The sequence below is a fragment of the Chlamydotis macqueenii genome, chromosome 8, assembly GCF_036417535.1.
Source record: "Chlamydotis macqueenii isolate bChlMac1 chromosome 8, bChlMac1.mat, whole genome shotgun sequence".
Lineage (NCBI taxonomy): Eukaryota > Metazoa > Chordata > Aves > Otidiformes > Otididae > Chlamydotis > Chlamydotis macqueenii.
Window position 1 is genome coordinate 7,932,828 of NC_141563.1, and position 16,240 is coordinate 7,949,067.

At 40.4% G+C, this 16,240-nt stretch overlaps 1 long non-coding RNA gene across 1 annotated transcript; it reads left to right on the forward strand.

Moving 5' to 3' along the window:
• The first annotated feature begins 1,608 nt into the window (after window positions 1-1,608).
• LOC147599912 (uncharacterized) lies at window positions 1,609-13,633 on the forward strand. Its single transcript, XR_015259283.1, has 3 exons — window positions 1,609-1,708; window positions 7,592-7,747; window positions 13,144-13,633. It is a non-coding gene; the product is annotated as an uncharacterized LOC147599912 (long non-coding RNA).
• The last annotated feature ends 2,607 nt before the right edge of the window (window positions 13,634-16,240 follow it).

Below are 16,240 nucleotides of genomic sequence, written 5' to 3' on the forward strand. Positions count from 1 at the left end.
ATCCAGCATAGCTAGAAAAACCCATGAACAAATGATGTGCACTGGCCATCTGGTGTTCTACGAACACCAAGCTTTGATAAGGTATAAAAAAATAATAAGTATCAGTGTTATTTCAGATTAATTTATTTCCTAAACTTACTGAAACCATCACATTTTTAAAGCAAAATAAAGTCTGATCTGTACCCCAAGGGCAGTTATGATTGATCATTGTTGATACGTATATGTGAAAGAAATCTCTCATTTAACTGAAGTCTATTAAAAGTGTGAAATTCCAGCAGATGCCAACAGACATGGACTTGTTGGAGTGAGTCCAGAGGAGGCCACGAAGATGATGAGAGGGCTGGAGCACCTCTCCTGTGAGGACAGGCTGGGAGAGCTGGGGCTGTTCAGCCTGGAGAAGAGGACACTCCAGGGAGACCTTAGAGCGGCTTCCCAGTGCCTCAAGGGGGCTGCAGGAAAGATGGGGAGAGGCTCTTTAGGAGGGCCTGTAGCAATATGACAAGGGGTAGTCTTAAACTAAAAGAGGGTAGATTTAGACAGTGGTGAAGCACTGGAACAGGTTGCCCCGAGAGGTGGTTGATGCCCCATCATGGGAGATGTTCAAAGCCAGGTTGGATGGGGCTCTGAGCAACCTGATCCGGTTGGAGATGTCCCTGCTTCTGGCAGGGGGGTTGGACTAGATGACCTTTGAAGGTCCCTTCCAACCATAACCATTCTATGGAGCTCTACTTTCCTGGAGATGGTTGAACAACTGCCTGTCGATGGGAAGCGCTGAATTAATTCCTTGTTGTGCTTCCCTTGCGTGCATGGCTTTTGCTTTGTCTGTTCAACTGTCTTTATCTCAACCTACGAGTTTTCTCAGTTTCACTGTTCTGATTCTCTCCCTCATCCCCCTGAGGGGGGTCAGTGAAAGGCTGTGTGGAGCTTAGCTGCCCACTGGGGTTAAACTACAACAGCAGAAAAAAATTCATCTTTGCAATAGGAAATGTTAAGCTTTTATACTTTTGTGAAAAGTTGGCTTTGCATGGACAGTTTGATGGAATAGTATGTCTGGGGGAAAGACACATAAAAATAACAGATGAGGTTATCATAATTTCCTTACAGAAGAAAATTTGAACAGGCCTTGATGGTAAACACAGCATCTGAACAAAAGGCGATGATTAGACTTAGACTAGTTTCCTTTCTGTTTGCATGATTTTAAAACTGCCTGGCTTGAAATGGTTTCTGTAGTCTTTCAGCACTTCAGGTATGTTTGTAACAGGTAAATGTGTAACGCTATGACGGCTTGTACAAGTTTGAACGATTACCCTTTATGTTTTTAGGGATTACAAATCAGATTCTTAGCTGATGCAATTTGACTGAATCGAATCAGGCTGATACATATCTATAGAAGGTGGAAACCTTAAAGTTTATCTGGCTTTTTACTCATTTCAATCCGGTTTGACACAAAATTTCTTCCTCAGAATTCTGCCAATAGATGTCAGTGTCAGGCTATCTAACAAAATTGCTCCGGCAGTTGCTTGTACCACAATCTCATTAAATCATTTCCTTTTTAAAAAACCCCTTCTTTTATCCAAGATATATTTTTTTTCCTTTTCCCTCTCTCCAGAATTTCACCTTGGGAGGTGCTTTTAAAGACAGCATTTAAAAAATACGTTGCCAGTAATTTGTGGCTATTGGGGCAGATATTCACCGATGAAGAATTCTGGTAAGTTTATAAGATATATGCCTTTTCCCAAATTAAATACTTCATAATCAATCTCTTGAATCTCTTTTTAACTTGAATGATTAATTTATTGTTAGGAAAAGGGAGGTACTGGTCATATGGGACACCCTCCACAAGTACCTAATATATTCTGCATGGCCACGAGAAATTAATCAGTTTTAATTGCACCTTTCATTTGCACTTCATATTATTCCATCACTCCATTTCCCAATTAATCCTTCATCATGATATATCACATATTTGACAAAAATGTTTTCAATATTATTGATAAAACACTGTTCAAATGTGTATTTTTTGTTTCCCTGGACAAAAGAGAGTGCTTTGGGTACTCCGTTCTGCAGTATCTGACTGCACGGTATGTTTATTATTTTAATAATACACTAAAATGTAAAGGTGATAAAAATGTATTTACAGAATATGTATGTTAATTAACCAGTGAAAAAAGAGAAGAGTACTGTTGCATGTCCACACCAGATTCATCTATTGCCTTTATCTTGAAATGAGGCTTTAAGTGGTATGTAAATTTCTGTATTAATCTGTGAAAAACAAACAAACAAACAAAAAACCCCGCATTTAAATGATTTCATCTTAAAGCCACTTAGCATAAAATTCTTTGGGTTTGCAACCCTGCAGTTTTCTATGTATCTATGAAGTATGGGGTGGTCTAAGCTTAAAAACAAAAACCAGCTAGGATAGAGGTAATTTTCACCTGAGCTGGGAGAGGAACTGGTGGCACCTGTGGCTGGGGAGACAGCTGGGACAGGTTACCCAAATTGGCCCAAGGGCCATTGCACCCCATGGGACATCTGCTCAGTGTATAAAGTGGGGATGGTGGTGAGGGGCAGGTTCTTATTACTTGGGAGGGAGCTGGGCATCAGGATCCATGGTGAGCTCTTGTACTGTAGATTATGTGCTTAAGTATTTTCTGTTTGTTTGTTTTCTATCTCTGTTTTCTTTTCCTTTGTTGTTCTCTTAGCCTGTTTTTATCTCAGCCCACGAGTTTTGCTGCCTTTTCCTTACCAATTCTTCTCCCTGTCCCACTGTGGGGGGAAGGAAGCAACTGTGTGGTATTTTAGCTGCTGAGTAGGACTAAATGATGACAGGAGGTCCCATACACTAATTCCTTAAGCAACTGAAATCTCGCTCTCCTAAAATTCATGGTTCTGACTTTACTCTTCACCAGGCCCATATCTGAGCAACTATCTGAGATGCACAGCCTGTTTTGTTTTTTTTTTTTTCTGTGGTTGTCTAGTGGCAACAACACAACTGATCCAATATATAAGGGCTGAAGATGTAGCCTAAAGTGTTGGGAGTAAACTCCAACTTAAGTGACGTTAATTTTTCCCAAGAAGAGCAATTTCATATCCCAGACTTCCTAGATCCAGTCCATAGAAGGACTCTTCAGGTTGGTACTTATCCACAGAACGTGTACTACGTAGGGCTGCACTTACTCAGTCACTTGTCTCAAGAAAGATCAAGACACATATGTGTGAGAAATGTTCTTCTGTGAATTTTAATTTCAATTGAAAAGTGATATCTGAGGCAATAATAGTTGTGATTGTTTTTTTTTCTTGAATAAAATTTGCATTTTTTTAGAGAGAATATTTTATATCCTACTTTTCATGAGGCTAGTAGGGAGATAGGAGCATCACAAAGTTCAGCTTATCAGGTGAACCAAGCCCAGGATAAAAGCTTCTTATTCACTCAGACACAAACACTTGAATGCTCGCACATGTACTGTATTACTATAAAGGACAGAAATGGTTCTTCTTTCTGGTTAAAGTTTGCACATTAGTAAACAGTAATAGCGCTGTAAACCTATATATATAGATGTAGAAAAATATTGTGGGGCTGGAAAATCTGCCACAATATATTGCTGTTCTTAGAGATGGGAGAACTTCCATGAAAAAATGTAGAGATAATTTAAGAAAAGTATTTTGAACCATGAGTTGGTCATAAATGGTCTTGGCCTACAAGGCCATTTATGAGGACTGGCAGATGAATAGAAAAAATACAGAGGGAAGAATAGTGATAATTCTGTATGAGATGAAGGACTGAGTTAATATGTCCTGTACTTTATTGGCAATTCTGCTGAAGCATCCTCTGTTACCCATGTGCTGCTGAATATTAGGAGAATGAAGTGACAGAGCCTGCAGCTGCTGTTTGCAGCCTTGAATTTTATGCATGGAGATGCACAGCAAGGTACCTCCCTCACTGCTATGCACTATCCACCACTCTCAATAACCCAGAGAAAATAAGTGTCACAACCTAGCGATCAAGTTATTTCATTGTTTCTCTCTATTCCCCTTTTTGTCTCTGGAGTGAAACCTTCAGAGGTTATGCAGAAGGAACAAATTTACAGAGGTATTGTCACCACGAGCTGTATGTTACCTCTGAAATAAAATAGTTGTTTTAGATTCTTAGTAGGAATGACAATGAAAATCTTGTTTACCATTGTAGTATTTGAAAGTACCATCAAGGGTAGGCATGTGAGGTGCCATTTCTGCTTACCATAGTCAATTAGATGTCTGAAAAAATGGCTGCTCTTTTGCAATTCTCAAGTCTAATTTTTTTGGAAGCTATTTTAAAACTAAAAAAATATATATTGTAAGTCCACCACACAGGTTCTTATTCTAAATATGTTATATTCTTAAATTTCCTCTATGTATCAGAACACTTGCATGAAACTGAAGTTGCACTTGAATTGCTGACTAAACTGCTTACCTTCCATGTGCTCTCATGGAGCTTTCATCTTGAAATATGTTTTCAAGAAACTCTTAAAAAATTCAGCATGTGCATCAGGGACTCTGACTTTTTTTTTCATCTGAGCTAATACAGAGCTATTGGTTTTTTTTTTTGGTCCTATTTTTAATCAGTTTTTATCGATCACATACCTTGATGCCTCCTGTTTTGAAGTCTCATGCCTCTCCCTTAGAATGAGGGTTCACTTCTTCCCTCTGCCTCCTGCTAATTTAACAACCTGCTGGGAGGACTCTGGTCATCCTTATTCACATTCCAAGAGCTTGATCCCTCTAGGGCTACTGCTAAATCATGCCTGCCAAAAGCTGATTCATCCCTGGAACTCAGGCTTGTAAAAATGCTTTCGAAGAGCGCTTCTGTTTTTTACATTTTGAGAGAGAACCAAGTGCAGCAGCTGTCACATGTTCTTTGAAAAGCTTTCAGAGTGGATGATGTAACTTCTCCTTTCCTATTTTTTTTCAAATATTAGTCATTGTCTTTTCTTTTCTCACATGTCCACAAGTTCTATCAACTTTCTATTCCTTATTCCCTCAATTTATCTCAAATAAACCTGAAGTCCTACTCAACTCCTATTCCCCCTCCTAGAATTCTAATGCTCAGTAAATACTACTTTTATTTTCTATTTACAAAAAAATCATTGCCCTGAGAAATCTCCTTGGCTAAAAAGGAAATTTATGGGTCTATAGTTCACTATCCATCTCTATGGACTTCCCTCCTAACTCCTGCATTTCTGCTTTCTCATTTCTTCAAATCTGCAGCTGCAGCATCTTCACAAGCTAGCGAGGTAACGTGTTTTAGATGGTCCAAGTTCATACATGGGTGGCTTTTGATGCTCACTTCAGGAGAATCCTACCATGGCCAGCAGTATTTTAAGTGAATTCCTGGACCCTTTTTACACTACGTGTTGGGTAGAGTATATCTTTTCTGTACAGCACCATTGTTGAGCGGCCTCAATTCTTTGCCTAGAGTTTAGTGAGTGTCGTAGTTCAGCCCTGATCAGGACCAGACTACGCAGTCTGTCTCTCGCTCCCCCCACCCTCCGAGAGAATAGGAGGAGATGATATAAGAAAAAACAGCTCAAGGTTTGAGATAAGGACGGGGAGAAATCCTTAAAGTTACCGTCACGGGCAAAACAGACTCGACTTGGGGAAAACTATTCATTTATTTCTAAAATTAGCAGGAGAATGAGACAGGGAACAAGATAACCTCCCCCCACCCCTCCCTCTTCCCAGGCTTAACATTATCTCTACTACCTTCCCCTCCCGAGCGGCACGGGGGGGGAAAAGGGAATGGGGGTCGCGGTCAGTTCATCACATGTTGTTTTACGCCGCTGTATCATCGTCGGGGGAAGAACTCCTCGCATTCCTCCTCTGCTCCAGCGTGGGGTCCCTCCCACGGGCCACAGTCCTTCGTGGAACTGCTCCGGCGTGGGTCATCTCTTCCACGGGGTGCAGTACCTCTAGAACAGCTGTCCCAGCGGGCCCTCCACGGGCCACAGCCTCCTTCAGGCCTCCACCTGCTCCGGCCTGGGGTCCTCCACGGGCTGCAGGTGGATCTCTGCCCCTCCGTGGACCTCCATGGGCTGCAGGGGGACAACCCGCTCCACCATGGTCTTCACCACGAGTTGCAGAGGAATCTTGGCCAGAAGCCGTATTACTCCTCCCCCTCCTTCTTCACTGACCTTGGCGTCTGCAGCCGTTCCTCACAACAGGCTGGCAGACGCCTCTCAGGATCCTTTTTACATCTTATTCACTTCTCATCTCCTCTCCACTTCTTGCAGCCAGGCTGGGCCGAGTTGGGCCCAGTCGGCTGCCCGGCGGGAGGCCAGAGGGTGAGGCCTGCAAGGCCCATGAGGCTCGCGCCTCCCCCTCTCTGCCCCCCGCTCAGCTGCTTCACATCTTCTCCTCCTCTTTTTCCTGTTTTCCCCTACTTAAATACGTTATCACGGGACATTCTGCTACCAATTGGCTCGGCCTTGGCCAGCAGTGGGTCCGCCCTAGGCCCGGCCGAGTCCACTGAACAAAGGGGAGCGACTTCCAGCAGTTTCCTACAGAAGCAACCACCTTAGGCCCCCCCTCACTAACAAAACCAGAACAGTGAGTAAGGACTTATCTGCTAGTACTCCTTAGGAGGACAGGGTCTGAATGGAGGACTCCTGCTGCCAAGGAGAACAGTAACCAAATACAGTAACTGTCAAATACTTCATCCTCTGACTATGAATTTGTTTGTTGTAAACGAAGTTTTGGCTGCCATCTGTAAAAGTCCTGATTCTATGGGGCTACCTCAGTTTCCCAAGACACTACCAAATCCAGTGCTTCCTCCTACACCTTTGTGGTGGATCTGGCAGTATAGCGTGTGTGTGTTGGGTTAACAGTGCTTGGCATGCACAGAGTGGGAATACAGGCAAAGAGGTAAAAAGAAGTAAAAAAAAAAAAAGCCCACTTGTCACTGTACAGAGAGGTTCTGCCTATGGTTTGGCATTGCAGTTTAGCATTTGATGCACCTCAAGCTGTTTCATTTTCCCAAGATCTTCCCTGGATCTGCACCAAAATAATTGGTTACAGGCTTGAGCCCTCATTTGTATGAACCACACAAGATCATCTATCTCATATGGGTTTTTGAATAAAGCATAAATATAGCTGCCCCTGATTGTAGAAAACAACTTCCTTATGCTAAAGGTTGTGGTGTGTGTATAGAAACACTTCCACTGAATAGATCTGAGCATATGGGCAGTAAAAACTGCTTACCAGAAGATGAAACAGTGCCCGTAACTGTGTTAGAGAACGTTTGTACCATATTTTCTGAAAGTTTCATGAATAACAAAAATTGCAGACTTTTGGTTTGTTTTTTTTTTTTTTTTTTTCTTTAAAGCGATTACCCAGTCTGACAAGAGCCTCTCCTAACTGAATAAGAGCAGTCAGGGAGGACTGAGTTAACCCTGAGACACAATCTGCTTGGATGATTCCCCACCTGTTTTGGAACTGAAAAGCCAGAAGGGAATGGTTGAGCTAGAAGTTTCTTTGGCACTTCCATGTGTCCTTTACATATGCTGTCATTGTCATCTAACATAAATCTGATTACTTCTTTTTTAAATTTGCATTCCAGGTGCTATTTAGATTGGACAAATATAATTTCTATGTCACCATCTGTGAAGAAAGATTATTAACTTATAAACATTGAAAGAAAACCAGCAGTGATCGTGCGTCAGAAGTCCAAGAAATAGATGCTTAGAAGGTCTGTTCCTTCTAAGGTTTGCTTGAGGTGGGTACTTAATTGCTGTAAGGTGCTGACTTTGTTCCTGGGAGTGAGAAGACATTTACTGGAAGTTAAATAGAAATTCTATTATTCAAGTAATTATCCAATGTGTAAGTGACTTCATTCTGTTGCCATTTCAGTGCCCTGTTTCCACTAGGTCATGAGAGAACTTATATTAATTATTCAATGAACTTTCTAATTACAGTTGGGGGGATTTTTATGCCACCTTTAAACTTCAGTGCAAGAGATTCACCCCTCTCTTGATAACTCAGCAACGAAACTTCTATTGATCTTAGTGAGAGCACACTAGAGAGTCATGGGATTTCACAACAGTTTTCCAGAAATGCCAGTATTTCAGGAATTTCAATCAACCATATGTTTTCTGCTGGTCTTGTCAAACTGTATGATAAAACTGTATTTATTATCATGGAAGCTCCATCTATTAAACTGTCTTTGTCTTGACACATGAGTTTTCAGCTTTTGCTCTTTATCTCGCCTATCCTGCTGGCAGGGTGTTGGGGGAGGGCTGAGTGTGCTGCTAGTGGGTTTTGAGTTGTTGGCTGGGGTTGACATACCGCACCAGCAGACAGAGGTGGTTTGTCAGCAGCAGGATTTTGGACAAGCTGTTTTATCGGGGCAGTTGCACCAGAACAAATCAACCAGGGAAAATGAGATCAGAAAATGGCTTTGAACCTTTTGCCTGCTAAATTAAGTTCAGGATTTGGGCTGTTTTGATGTGAAGGTAGGATTTTCTCAAAGAAATCTAACCTGGTTTTCCTTTGGCTTTCCCCCCCCACCCCCCCTTTTCAGTCCCACATCTTTGGAAGGGGCACACAGCACACTTATAAAGCTCGAAGAACTGAAAAGTAGTGTCAACTTATGTACAGGAAAATGAAACGTAACTCAAAAGGAGTAACTGAGCCTTGGTATGTATACACCAGGTTACATTTCTATACATCAATTCTACATGAAGGACAGTGAAGAAACAAATTGCAATTCTACCAGCAACAACCTGCTTCCTGGCTCCTCTTGGCAGCTGTATTCCCAGAGTGTCCTACTTCTGACTGCTAAATAATAGTGCAATGCATGCTCACAGAAACAGCTTGCTGAATATCCATTCTGTCTCTTTTTCACAACCTTTACTGTGTGTAAAAGAGAAAAATAACTCGCTTTCAAAGCTAACGGTTTGAACAAGACATATAGGCACATGTACATCATTAGTCTCCTTCAAAACAACAGAGCTGAGCCGAAGGGCAACATAATATTGCCCTGCCACTTTTCTGCCAACAGGCACCTAGTTCTGGCTTCCACATTATTTTGACAGCTGTGCTTGTCATTTATTTTCCTGAACTGATCCTTAGCTTTCCAATGTATCAGAAAACTATTCCCTTATTTTCTGCTTGGTATTGGCTGTTGGTATTCTTAGGTGCCCTGGTTGAGCATAGAATCTGACAAGCTTCAGAGTAGACACAAGACAGTTGTGGGAGAGAAGAAAAAAGGCATGCCTGAGAGCAAAGCAGAGCAGGCAAGCAGTAGGAAGGTGTGTAGTAGGAGTCTGTCTTTTCAGCAGTGACAAGTTTTTAAGATAGCTTGGGTTGGGATGTGTAACTGTATCCTTAGTCTGTACTTTATCCTTCAGGAGACTTTTAATGTGTACTGTAATACTTTCCGATGCAAGTTGTTGATGTATTAAAAGGATATTGACCACAAGGATTCAAGGACATCACCTCTGTGGAGAAGATACTGTACCTCTCATGACAATATAAGGAAAATTGCAGATTAAATAGGATAAATGACACAGCACAGTTAATAAGGAGCCAGAAATAAAAATATATCAACCACAAGCCCATATCATTAAACGTGCTGACTAGCATGACTGTAAAAGACTGTGTCGAGTATTTGTCTCAACATTGTCAAAATGTCAAACCATCATCTGAACAATGGAAATTCAGTTAAAACACAGGACTAGAATCTTCCTGTTATCTTGCAAGCCAATTCCTGTTGTCCTGCGAACCTGAATGCAGAGCTGATTCTGAAATGTTTAGCCCTACCCCCTGGAATGTTTTTGTTACTCACATGAAAGGCTGTATGAACTCCTGATTCCCAAAATCACTGCTAGTATTGGTGATGCTGAAATAAGGACCAATACAAGGTAAATAAGTTTAGGCAGCAAAACATAAATTTAGTTGAAAAAAATGAATAAAGTACTGCAGAAGCTTAGTTCATCCACATGCCCAAGCCCACTACACAAGTAAGCATGCACATACACACACAATCCCCTCTGAAACAGATTGTTCCTATCCCCAAGCTTTGTGTACTTGATATCGCCACTGAACTCCAGTACCTTCCACAGGAGCTGATGCCCATGCTTTATAGTGTCCGTGCACTGACACCCTAGGATGTGAGGTGTGGCTAGGCTGCTTGCCCTCTTCTAACACCTGTCCAATGCAAGAGTAATGAAATTGTAAAGTCTGGGAGAAATCTCCTTCCAAGGACCTAAAGATTTTATTGCTGTGTGAAAAATCAACATGGAAATTTGAACCAGTGAAGAGACGGAATGCTGACTTTGAGAGATGAGTGCCAAAACATAGGCTAGGAAAAACTGGGATCTGGGAAGCCATGTTCAACAGAATACCTGAAGGGACAGATGAGGAGACAGTATGCAATGGAGGAATAAAAATGAACACTAATAACTTGGAAATTTCTGTTATCACTATTTTACTTTAGCAATTAATAAAAAAGGGTTGACTGGGTCCTCAGAATGTGTAAGAAAAACAGGAAGGTGAGAAGAAAGATACCTGTTTTAGGACTACATGCTGTTGGACAAAGTAATACAGTACATGATCGGGGGGGGAAAAAAAAAAAAAAAGAAAAAGAAATCATACATTGTTCCATGAGGTTCTCACTGGCATCTGATAATTTGCTGTGGACATTTGTGCAGATAACTCTAGGGGGGTGTATGTACAATAAGCAGGGTCAATAGAAACAAGGCTGTTTTCTGTGCCTCAGAAGATAACTTTAAAATCAGTGCGTGATTTTGGAAGGGAGTGACCATACCCTGTGTTTATTTCCAAACCAGCGCAAAGTGCGTTTTTCAAACACAATGAAGGGAAATGTTAAAGAACCACAGCAGCTTGTGTTTAACATTATCTCTTCTATTTCACTCTAGAGGAACGTTTTGAAAAGAAACTGTAATAATGAATATTCAAGCTATAGGAAAGATGGCAAGGTTGAACCTCATGCAAAGAAACAGCAGAATTCACAAGCATCTTAATGATTCTCAGTATCATGGTAAGAATTTTACCTGCAGTTTGTATAGGAATGAAGAAATTTTAGTTTCATTTGAATGACTATGAACTCGTCCACACTTCATAAGACATTAGATCAAGGAATTTTTCTGTCAGACATAATAATTTCAGGAGTATTTAATATAGTTTCTAAAATGAATTTGAGATTGAATAAGGGTATTTTAATTAGGTGAAAAACATCTGTTTCAGTATATCCTTGCCAATAAACCTCAGGTACTTTTTTTTCACTTATCCACGAAGAACTCAGCTTTAGGGATGAGATTTTTCCTACCCATTTCAGTTGTGTCTGTGGAAATTTCAGAGGATGGTTGTGCAAATTCCTTGACTTGAACTGGCCAAAGGGATACTCCATACCATCATCATTCATACTCATCAGTAAAAGCCCAGGGAAAGGAGAAATGAGGGACATCTGTGGCGATGGGGTTTGTGTGCCCAGGTAACGGTTACATACACTGGGGCTCTGTTTTCCAAGGCATGGCTGGACATCTGTCTGCCGATAGGAAAAAGTGAATGAATACCTTATTATACTTTGCTTGCATGCTCAGCTTTGCTTCATGTAATAAACTGTCTTTATCTGGGCCCAGTAGTTTTTCTTGCTTTTACTCTTCTGACAGCCATCCTGCTGGGATCCCACTTCTATTCAGTCCACAACAGCTGTCACATTCCTTTTTTTTTTTTTTTTTTTTTTGTACAGACGTTTTAGAAAACTTTTTTTTTAGTAGAATAACATTTTAGATCTTTGTTTTCCTTATTCCAAAGCAATACAAATCTTACATTCATCCAACCAGAATATTTTTTTAATTGAAATTGCTCAGACTATAGTCTACTAAATATGTGATATGTTATAAACTCACATTTGGCAGCGGAATGGAAACCTTTCCTAAAGGGCTTGTAGGTGTTTCGAAGATTCTCAAAATATTTAAGACAGCAGTTATTTTTATCAGCAATAAACAGGAAATATCAAATATTACACATCAGTGCTTTTATGCACTGCAGATCGTGGTTATTCGTATATGTTTTCCAAAGTATTAACAAGTGAGCTTTTCATGAAACCTTTGGAGATTCAAACTGTACTACTCATAATTACAGTACTGCACTTCTTTGTTACCTCAGAAGCCAGTAATGTTTTTTAATTTCAGTTTTGTTTAAATAATTTTCTGTCTTTCAGCCTGATAACCACTTTTATTTTTTTTTTCTGTAGATGAATTTCAGAATCTAATGAGTGGATAATTAGGTGAGCAGATGAAAATTAAAGGTGTAAAAGATGATCTTTATAGCAATTCTCCTCTTGGACTCATGTGATGTCATTGTTTATCCTCCATGTTTCCTGTCTTTCCTTCTGTTGATGTGTGTTTTGTTCAAAGAGCAGTAGTTAGCATGGTTCCCTACTGCTCCACATGTCGGAAGAGGATAAAAGAGAGGGAATTCAGGCTGCATTCATTCAACTAAAGGGAGCATGTTTACCCTACTCCTCTTTCACAGACGCTTGACTAGAGGGGATTTGTTGTGTTTAAACATGGCCAGACATTATGGGACCTCCAAGATGATCATTCTGGAAAATGCTGTTATGATTTGTGTTTTCTTCCTGACTCTGTGAGATAAGATTGTATCTTGTCTTTGATATTTTTTATCTAAATTTACTATGATGTTCCAGCTCAAGTGTGTCTTGTCATGCCTGTGGTTTTTGTTCCATTCAAGATAAGAATTTTACATGACAGCAAAAATATAATTCTATTTCTGTAACATATTTCATCCACCAAAGAAACTCAGGAGGAAGAACATAGAATCATAGAATGTTTTGGGTGGAAAGAGACCTTTCAAGCCCATCCAGTCCAACCCCCCTGCAAGGAGCAGGGACATCTCCAACCAGATCAGGTTGTTCAGAGCTCCATCCAACCTGGCCTTGAACATCTTCAAGGATGCAGCATTGCCCACTTACCCAGGAAACCTGTTCCAGTGTTTCACCACCCTCATTGTAAAAAAAATTCTTCCTTATACAAAGTCTAAATCTACCTCTCTCTATTTTTAAAACCATTACCCCTTGTTTTATCACAACAGACCCTGCTAAAGAATCTCTCCCCATCTTTCCTGTAGGCCCCCTGAGTTACTGGAAGACCGCTATAAGGTCTCCTAGGAGCCTTCTCTTCCCCAGGCTGAACAACCCCAGCTTTCTCAGCCTGTCCTCATAGGAGAGATGCTCCAGAGCTGGACACAGTACTCCAGGTGGGTTGTCACGTGAGTGGAATAGAAAGGGGAAGACTCACCTCCCTCAACCTGCTGGTCACGCTCCTTTTGATGCAGCCCAGGATGTGGTTGGTTTCTGGACTGCAGATACACATTGCTGGCTCATGTTGAGCTTCTCATCCACCAGTACCCCCGAGTCGTTCTCCTCAGGACTGCTCTTACTCCATTCTTTTCCCAGCCTGTATTTGTGCTTGGGATTGCCCTGATCCATGTGCAGAACTTTTCACTTGGCCTTATTGAACTTCATGAGGTTTGTATGGCCCCACCTCTCCAGCCTGTCAAGGTCCCTCTAGACGGCATCCCTTTCCTCCAGTGTGTTGACTGCACCAGACAGGTTGGTGTTGTCAGTGAACTTGCTGAGGGTGCACTTAATCCTACTGGATGTATATGAACAAGACCCTCTGAAGGTAGTAGAATATGTCAATGCCAAAAAAACCCCAAAACAAACAAACAAACAAAAACAAAAAAAAAAAAAAACCCAAAGAAAAAAACCTGACCAGAGGTGATGCATTTAAGATGGAAATTGGCTTTTTACATGCCAGAAAATGAAGGGTCTGAAGTAACCAGGAGTGGGAGAAATAAAAAAGGAAGCACCAGGAACACAAATACTTTTAAGACAGAGCTTGCTTTGGTAAATGTTAAGATTATCAACCACAGAGGTGAAAGCAAATTGGCCTCAAAGGTAAGGAATAGACCTGCCTATATTCCTGTAGACAACAACTGGCTGAGAAGGAAGGAAATGCCAGTTTGATGTCATATTCTGTGCTTGCTCTTCTGTATCAACGAAGGTCAAAAATGGGTACCCAAATTGAATGAAAATCCATCCCAAGTACCGTCAGGAGAGTCAAGGATTTGACGCTCGTGTGTCATTTGATTGCCATGGACCTTTCATCCTTAAAAGGGAGATTTCAGCATGTAACAAGGGAACAAATAAGACCTTTCAGGAAATGTGGTCATGGACTGAAGATCAGAAATCCTTCTTCGTCTTGCTAAAATAATTCTGCGTGATTGAGCTTAACAAAAGTTCTCTGCTGTATATGGATTTATCACCAGTACATTCCTTTTACAGCATCATTTTTTTTTTCTGGAAGTTGAATGCACTTGTCTTAAATACACTGATTTAAGAATATAATCTTCATCTTCCATCTGTTGTATGATGAGATAATTTTACAGCTCATATCTTTAAAATTCGGTATCCATTTGAAGCCGTGTTTCAGGGCTGTGCAATAAAACAAACAGGCTCAGTTAGATTTCTACAGCTTTGCTTGTGGTCTGAGTAGCACTAAAAATGCGTGTTTCTATCAATGTAGCCTCAAGAATTTCTATTAAAAATGATACTGCTGTCTTTCTTATTTACTCTAGCCTAATTCTTGTTGCAAGCTTTACTACTTTATGTGACCTTACTTTTAAAATTGCCTCCCACCCTCAGAGAGTCATTATTTTGCCTTTTGTAAAATGGTTGTTTTGTTTGCTACAATAGAGCAATCTGAACATTTTGTGGAAGTAAATGTGTGCCTTGCCTTCTCCAGAATTTATGCTCCTTGTCTTAATGATGCATTATGTTACCCACTTTTGATGTAAAATACAGGTATCAGCTTCCAAGAGGAAAAGAACATTCTCATTTCTTTCTGATTTTAGCTGTGAAAAAATCTGATTGGAAAATTCAGCAGATACATGTAGGCAGCATATGAAAAAATATAGATTGTTGTCTTTTTGATTAGACTTTTTGTTCTGATCTTGAATTTTTTTCACAGCTTTGATTTTTCCTTTCATGAAGAGCTCTGGCCAGAACGAGATGGTAGCTCTCAGCTAGCCTGGTGAGATAACTGCGTCAAGTCGCTGCAAGAACCATGAGTGAGCTTTGCATTGCTTTGGCTTGACAAGAAAAGTGCTATGGACACGGTCTTTCCAAAAAAAAAAAAAAAAAAAGCCTTGTCTTTCAAATTCAGAAATAACAAATAAAAGCTTTCCAAAATAGTTTGAGAATGGTAATTCTCATCGTATTCCTGTTGTTGAAGGCACAACATTTTCAGGGCCATTTGAGACAGTAGATGTTTCTGAAATTTGAAGTATTCTCTCCCTAAATGAAAAGGAAAACAAAAGCTCTGGAGCACTGAAGGAGTAGAATTTTGAAAATTGAACAATAATGGGTGGCAGTAAGGTTCTCAGGAAGCAGCTTGGTTTGGAACTAAAAACCAGTGCAGGTGGTCAATCACTGAAAGAAAAAAATATCCTGTGTCTTTTCACGTATCGTACGTCTGACATTGTGCTACTGGTTTTCAGTTTTGCCGATGGGATTTTAAGCTGGCATTCGGTGCTAAAACGATCAACAATTCCCATGGGACCCTGGAAATGTCAGCAGGACAAAGTTAAACTTCCTGAGTCATTTTTGATAGGAATGTGCTAAACCTGGAAAGCCCTTGAGGACAGGACACGTCTTGCTCTGCTAAAGCTCCTTTGCTGAGAGCTGTGTGTTTTTGTTGCAGTTAAATATTTCTTTTGTTACCAAGTTTGAATGTATTCTTCACTAAACTAAGAGCATTTTTTTTGGCTTGTTCATTTTATTCTTTTAGGATTATTAATGTAAACAAACACAAACCCGTGACGATGTACAAAGGAAAAATATAATTAGAAAGAGACTGTTTAAAATGTTTTGTTCAAGTCTTTATTTTAATGATGAGTTTGAGTTTGAGCATATCTAGCATGAGAGTCTGGCCAAACAATCTCACTTTTGAACTCAGATCTGACCACAGGATAAGCCTCCATCTCTAGACAGTAATTTCAAATCTTAACCAGATTTCTTAAGGCTTTCAAGCAACTGAATTTCCCTGAACTTTCACTGTAGGGAGCTTTCAAATCTCATTTTTAAGGGCTCTACTTTGCTCTATCTTTAGCATATTACAATTTGAGGGTAGATGACTACTGATCTTCCAAAACCATATTCTAC